Source organism: Sardina pilchardus, chromosome 13, assembly GCF_963854185.1.
Source record: "Sardina pilchardus chromosome 13, fSarPil1.1, whole genome shotgun sequence".
Taxonomy (NCBI): Eukaryota; Metazoa; Chordata; class Actinopteri; order Clupeiformes; family Clupeidae; genus Sardina; species Sardina pilchardus.
The window spans coordinates 32706538-32714037 of record NC_085006.1 but is presented as its reverse complement, the minus strand read 5'-3'; the positions used below and the strand labels follow the sequence as shown (position 1 = coordinate 32714037).

The 7500-nt window shown below is 41.6% G+C and overlaps 1 protein-coding gene across 1 annotated transcript in view; it reads right to left on the bottom strand.

Annotated features, from left to right (window-relative positions):
• stard10 (StAR related lipid transfer domain containing 10) overlaps positions 1–7500 on the bottom strand; it is a 20885-nt gene that overhangs the window by 7027 nt on the left and 6358 nt on the right. The gene's annotated exons all lie outside the window — the stretch shown is intronic.

The window sequence follows — 7500 nt, the reverse complement described above, 5'->3', positions numbered from 1 at the left end:
ACACACACTGAATGGAGAAAAGCTACAGGCAGGCTCTCATACGCCTCTTTCTTTCCCCAGGGGACATCACAACTCCTTTGGGTATGTGTGTGTGCGAGTGTGTGTGTGTGTGTGAGAGAGAGAGAGCGAGAGAGTGTCCTCTCCTACTAGCCTCTCACTTCCCCCAGGGGACATCAAACCTCTTTGTGTGTGTGTGTGTGTGTGTGTGTGTGTGTGTGTGTGTGTGTGTGTTAACCAAAGGGAGAATGAACATTTCAAAACCTTTATCTCCTCATCAAGTCTAATGACTCTCAAATGGAGGGAGAGAGGAAAGGAGGAAGGAAGAGAGAAGAGGAGGAAGAGAAGAGAGGAGAAGAGAGGAGGAGAGGAAGAGAGGAGGAGAATAGAGGAGAGGAAGAGAAGAGGAAGAGAAGAGAGAGAAGGAGGAAGAGAAGAGAGGAGAAGAGGAGGAGAAGAGAGGAGAGGAAGAGAGAAGAGGAGGAAGAGAAGAGGAAAAGAGAGGAGAGGAAGAGAAGAGAGGAGGAGAATAGGAGAGAAGAGAGAGGAGGAGTGGAGGAGAGGAGGAGGAGAGGAGAGGAGGAGGTGTGCTATTGGGTCCTTCCACGTTTCCAGCATTGAGATCAATACGTTTTGCACAGAGTAACCACCGGGGGCACCCTACTCAATGAATCACTTACACTGCAAAGGATATCCCCACTCAGTGATCTCAATGCATAAGACAGGTCAAATGGTGGTTTTAAAAAGAAGAGGTAATGGAAAATATAGAGAAATATATATATTTCTCTATATATTTCTCTATATATTATAAATATATATATATATATAAAAAACTTTGTTCACGAGGTGTTAGGGTGCTCTGCAAATGAGATCCAACATTATTTGTCAGACTTGAGAGGTCTACTGTTCAGAGCCTGAGGGGAGTCGTTTCCTGTTTATTGCTTCCTGTTTGGCTTGAGACCTAAAAGTGCATGTAATGGGCCCTGGTTGAGCTGATATGGAATGACCCTATATAATACCCTTATATAATACCCTATATAATACCCTATATAATACCCTATATAATACCCTATATAATACCCTTATATAATATAGATATCACTTTATCAAGGCAGTTTATATTTCTGTTATGGGATGACCCTATATAATACCCTTATATAATACCCTTATATAATATAGATATCACTTTATCAAGGCAGTTTATATTTCTGATATGGGATGACCCTAGTGACCTTATAATATAGATATCACTTTATCAAGGCAGTTTATATTTCTGATATGGGATGACCCTATATAATACCCTTATATAATATACATATCGCTTTATTAAGGCAGTTTATATTTCTGATATGGGATGACCCTATATAATACCCTTATATAATATACATATCGCTTTATTAAGGCAGTTTATATTTCTGATATGGGATGACCCTATATAATACCCTATATAATATAGATATCGCTTCATTAAGGCAGATTATATTTCTGATATGGGATGACCCTATATAATACCCTATATAAAATAGATATCGCTTTATCAAGGCAGTTTATATTTCTGATATGGGATGACCCTATATAATACCCTTATATAATATAGATATCGCTTTATCAAGGCAGTTTATATTTCTGATATGGGATCTGGCGCGTAGGAACCACGGGGGTCGGGGGGGTCGGGACACCCCCAATGTTGGACCCCCTCCCGAAAGAAAAACGCTGCAAAGTACAGATGTTGTTGATTACTTAGCTCAATTATATCCTCCTGAGTTACGGCCCCATAACTATAGCTATCGGTGCGCATCGGAGGTCTTTCACATTGTGTTTTAAGAATGTTTCCCGAAACGAAGCCCGTCTCAATAATGCAGCATGGGGCACTTCCTCACCTTGAGTGTCTGAAAGCTAATGTAGGCTACTCTCTCAGTCCAAATATTTAGTGTACGGCCTTCTTTCATTCTTTTCGAAATAGTTAAGAGGATAGCCTATTGTGGGCGAATACAGTAGTCTACGATAGCCTAAATAAGTTGCTTTTAAATGTAGGCTTATCACTTGACGCGGCACATAGCCTAATTATCTGGTTACCTGGATTTAGCAAGTCCATACACTTTGTTCATCCTATTATAGGCTATGCTTTTAATTAATTAAATGTTAACATTTAATTAAATGTGTAACAATTTGCCTCTTATTATAATCTACACACTGTCACGACGTATAGGCTACTACATAGGTTACAGGCGGATATGAGCAACCGAAGGCCTCGGTTGACTTAAGATAAACGGGCAGAATGCCTGTTTACAAACTACGTCAAACATGCAATAATATAACAAATGAAAAAACACAAATGAAAGATGAATAGGCTACTCACTGTATTTTGTCACAAATTAAGCAATGAGTTCGTTCGTGGCCACCTAGCGCGCAACTTACGCGCTGAGGTGAAGGCCCGACACATACTAATTAACACAAAGCTTCATAATGCACAAACAAACACCCACTCAAAGTTCAGTGTCCATACGTCCAAACAATAAACATAAGAAGCCGACAGTCAAAAACGACAACGAGATCTCCCAGACACGAAAAACAATGTTTATCTCACAGTTTGTTGAGTATCGTTCCAACACTGATGCGCAAGGCAATCTCAGCTTTCGCGTTCGTTAAACTAAGGGCAAACCCATTCATTGTGCCCAAAACGCGCATCCATCTATCAGCTGACATACAATTTACTTAGATGGCATATGAAAAGTCAAGAAGAAGAAACATATTTTCATTTAAGCAACGTTTATGCAACCATGTAAAGGGAGCATTGGGGGAGTCAGTTTAAGTTGTGAGACTAGCTGTGTGCGTTTTCAGGGAAGAAATGTGTTCTGAATAGCCTATGTGCAGATGTTCTTCCCAGTTCCAAAAATAGGTTAAGAAAAAGACTGAAATACAAGCGGCATCTTACAGAGGGCCATTAAAACTTCAGCAATAGGGGTTTTTTTTATCTCTTATGTTACTTATAATTCGCCCCCTTTATTTATTAATATAAAAAAATTTCGGCGCGCGCTTTGCGCGCGCAACGGACCTCATTCTTGTCCCCCCCAATGCTTACTACGTTCCTACGCGCCTGTATGGGATGACCCTATATAATACCCTTATATAAAATAGATATCGCTTTATCAAGGCAGATTATATTTCTGATATGGGATGACCCTATATAATACCCTTATATAATATAGATATCGCTTTATCAAGGCAGTTTATATTTCTGATATGGGATGACCCTATATAATACCCTTATATAAAATAGATATCGCTTTATCAAGGCAGTTTATATTTCTGATATGGGATGACCCTAGTGACCTTATAAAATAGATATCACTTTATCAAGGCAGTTTATATTTCTGATATGGGATGACCCTAGTGACCTTATAAAATAGATATCACTTTATCAAGGCAGTTTATATTTCTGATATGGGATGACCCTATATAATACCCTTATATAAAATACATATCACTTTATCAAGGCAGTTTATATTTCTGATATGGGATGACCCTATATAATACCCTTATATAAAATAGATATCACTTTATCAAGGCAGATTATATTTCTGATATGGGATGACCCTATATAATACCCTTATATAAAATAGATATCACTTTATCAAGGCAGTTTATATTTCTGATATGGGATGACCCTATATAATACCCTTATATAAAATAGATATCACTTTATCAAGGCAGTTTATATTTCTGATATGGGATGACCCTAGTGACCTTATAAAATAGATATCGCTTTATCAAGGCAGTTTATATTTCTGATATGGGATGACCCTAGTGACCTTATAAAATAGATATCACTTTATCAAGGCAGTTTATATTTCTGATATGGGATGACCCTATATAATACCCTATATATATAAAATAGATATCACTTTATCAAGGCAGTTTATATTTCTGATATGGGATGACCCTAGTGACCTTATAAAATAGATATCACTTTATTAAGGCAGTTTATATTTCTGATATGGGATGACCCTAGTGACCTTATAAAATAGATATCACTTTATCAAGGCAGTTTATATTTCTGATATGGGATGACCCTAGTGACCTTATAAAATAGATATCACTTTATCAAGGCAGTTTATATTTCTGATATGGGATGACCCTAGTGACCTTGGGATGACCCTAGTGACCTTATAAAATAGATATCGCTTTATTAAGGCAGTTTATATTTATGATATGGGATGACCCTAATGACCTTATAAAATAGATATCGCTTTATCAAGGCAGTTTATATTTATGATATGGGATGACCCTAGTGACCTTGGGATGACCCTAGTGACCTTATAAAATAGATATCGCTTTATTAAGGCAGTTTATATTTATGATATGGGATGACCCTAATGACCTTATAAAATAGATATCGCTTTATTAAGGCAGTTTATATTTCTGCCAGAGCTACAGAAGATAGGCTAACTAGCATCTGAATGCTACATACACTACAGTATGGAAACTAGAAAAGCTCTCAGAGAGCGCAGACCTCCGCCTGTTTGAACCTAAACTATTCAGATCGCCACCACGTGGCCATACCATGCCATTACACCACTAAGTGAAACACATAAACGGCTCCGGGATCCCAACGGTGTTACAAATCACTCCCAAAATGTAATATTTTCTTCCTTGGGTCATGTCTGACCTTCCCTGAAAATGTCATTGAAATCCATCCATCACTTTTTGAGTTATCTTGCTAACAAACAGACAGACAGACAAACAAACAAACAAACGCCGGTCCCTGATGAAAACATAACCTCCTTGGCGGAGGTAATAATGTGGCTAACTAGCATGCTCGTCAATGCTATAAAACTATATTGGGAGCGTACCTATGTTCCCCAAGTCCTATGTTCCCCACTTTGTATGGGACCGGGGGAACATAGGACCCTTTTTTTTAATTTTAGAAAGGCTCCTATGTTCCCCACTTTTCCCAAAAAGGGTCCTATGTTCCCCGGTATGTATTGCAACCGGGGAACATAGGACCCTTTTGGGAAAAAACGGGGAACATAGGACCCGGGGAACATAGGGTTGATCCCCACTATATCACTAACTAGCATGCATTTCAATGCTAGTTAAGCTATAAAGGAATTCAGAGCATGTTAGATGATGATGGAGTCTCTCTCTCTCTCTCTCTCTCTCTCTCGAACAAAAAGCTATCTGTATGCGTTGAAGTGTGCGTGTTTTAATGTGTGTGTGTGTGTGTGTGTGTGAGAGAGTGTCTGACAGTGTGAGACAGGCTGAGTGTGAGGGAGTCAGGATGTCTAAGCTGTTAGACAAGATTGATACAAATACTATTGATTGGCAGCGCTATTGATTGTCTGTGTGTGTGTGTGTGCGTGTGTGTGTGCACACTGAGGAGATTTAAGTTGGTAGGTTATTCTATTTCAGTTTAACTCAACTGAGAGGAGACACAAACAGTAAAACCACCGTTACTGCATGTGTGTGCGCTCTTGCGTGTGTGTATGTGTGTGTGTGTGTGTGTGTGTATGTGCTCTTGCGTGCGTGTGTGTGCTCTTGCGTGCGTGTGTGTGCTCTTGCGTGTGTGCGCGTGTGTGTATGTGTGTGTGTATGTGTGCTCTTGCGTGCGTGTGTGTATGTGTGTGTTTGCGCTTGTGTGTGTGTGTGTGTGTGTGTGTGTCGGTATGTGTGACCACTGACTCGATTGACCCAGACTGATTACTGTCAGCTGACATCTGAAACTGTTGTGCACGTCTCTGATTGGTCTGTGTGTGTGTGTGTGTGTGTGTGTGTGTGTGTGTGAGGGGGGGGGGGGGGGGGGGGACTTTCACTAGCTGCTTTGAGGCCCAGGACTGGATCTGTTCTCTCTTTATCTCCCTCAGCACAAAGTCTTGCAGGAACTGATCCTAAAGCACTTCCTAGGTAACACACACACACACACACACACACACACACACACACACACACACACACACACACACACACACACACACACACACACACACACACACACACACACACACACACACACACACACACACACACACACACACACACACACGTACTGATGTCCTTATAACAAACGCATTCACAGTCTGTTGGAGGGGGTAGTTGGGGGGGGGGGTATTGTTGGGGGGAGGGGGGCTCTGGAACCACAATCCCACAATGAAACACACACACACACGTTTCCCATAAATTGACTAATCTGTGGCGGGCTGCCACAAGATCAACACAAACCCTCACACAATAACATTCTATGTTTTAGCCTAGCAACACAAACCCTGACAAATCCTTTAATGGGGCTGCACTATGTTGTAGCCAACTGTTTGAATCACACACACACACACACACACACACACACACACACACACGCACGCACGCAGTCTTCCCTTCCGCTCATAACGGCCCCAGTGCCCTGCTCATGTGCACTAACAGAAACATCAACGACTCAAGCTAAGCTAACGACAAGACCCCGGGCTACACTCAAGCACTGTTGCAGATACAAGACGACGAGCTACACTGCTAACGACGCACTGTTGCAGATACAAGACGACGAGCTACACTGCTAACGATGCACTGTTGCAGATACAAGACGACGAGCTACACTGCTAACGACTCAAGCACTGTTGCAGATACAAGACGACGAGCTACACTGCTAACGACTCAAGCACTGTTGCAGATACAAGACGACGAGCTACACTGCTAACGACTCAAGCACTGTTGCAGATACAAGACGACGAGCTACACTGCTAACGACTCAAGCACTGTTGCAGATACAAGACGACGAGCTACACTGCTAACGACTCAAGCACTGTCGCAGATACAAGACGACGGGCTACACTGCTATCAAAACTGGTTCGAGTCTGGCCCCAGCCGTGGCGCAACTGGCTGGGGCACCTGCACCGCACGCCGGCGACCCGGATTCGATTCCCGCCCCGAGGTCCTTTCCGGATCCCACCCTGACTCTCTCACCCATTCGCTTCCTGTCTCTCTCTACTGTCCTGTCAAATTAAAGGCACAAAAGCCCAAAAAATATACTTTAAAAAAAAAAAAACTGTTTTGAGTCATTAGCCTGTCTGCGTAGCTCCACTCAGTTCCTTTTCCCTACAGTACTCCGTCTGGAATAGCTTGATGCGCCCTCGCTTAATCTGGCAAGAGCACCTCCGACCAACCAGCGGACAGAGGGCGTTCCTGAGAGCGATTCCATTTAAAGGAGAATTCCGGTGTGAAATTGAGCTTAACTGTACCGAAACATGTTAAGGTGTACTCACACGTGTTTTAGACGCACTTTCACTCACCCCCAGCATTCTGAACTCCTCCGTTTTCAGCCTAGCTTACAGTAGGCTTGAAGCTATTAGATTGGGCATTACGTAGCCTATGCAGCTAAATCGCTATTTTTAAACCATTAAAAAGGTCCCAAGTAACTCCACACTGCATTGGTAGACTTCTGAGGGTCCTGACATTTAAAACGAGATACTGAGAACTTTGGAAATGCACAGGAAGTTTATTAAAAAAAAGACT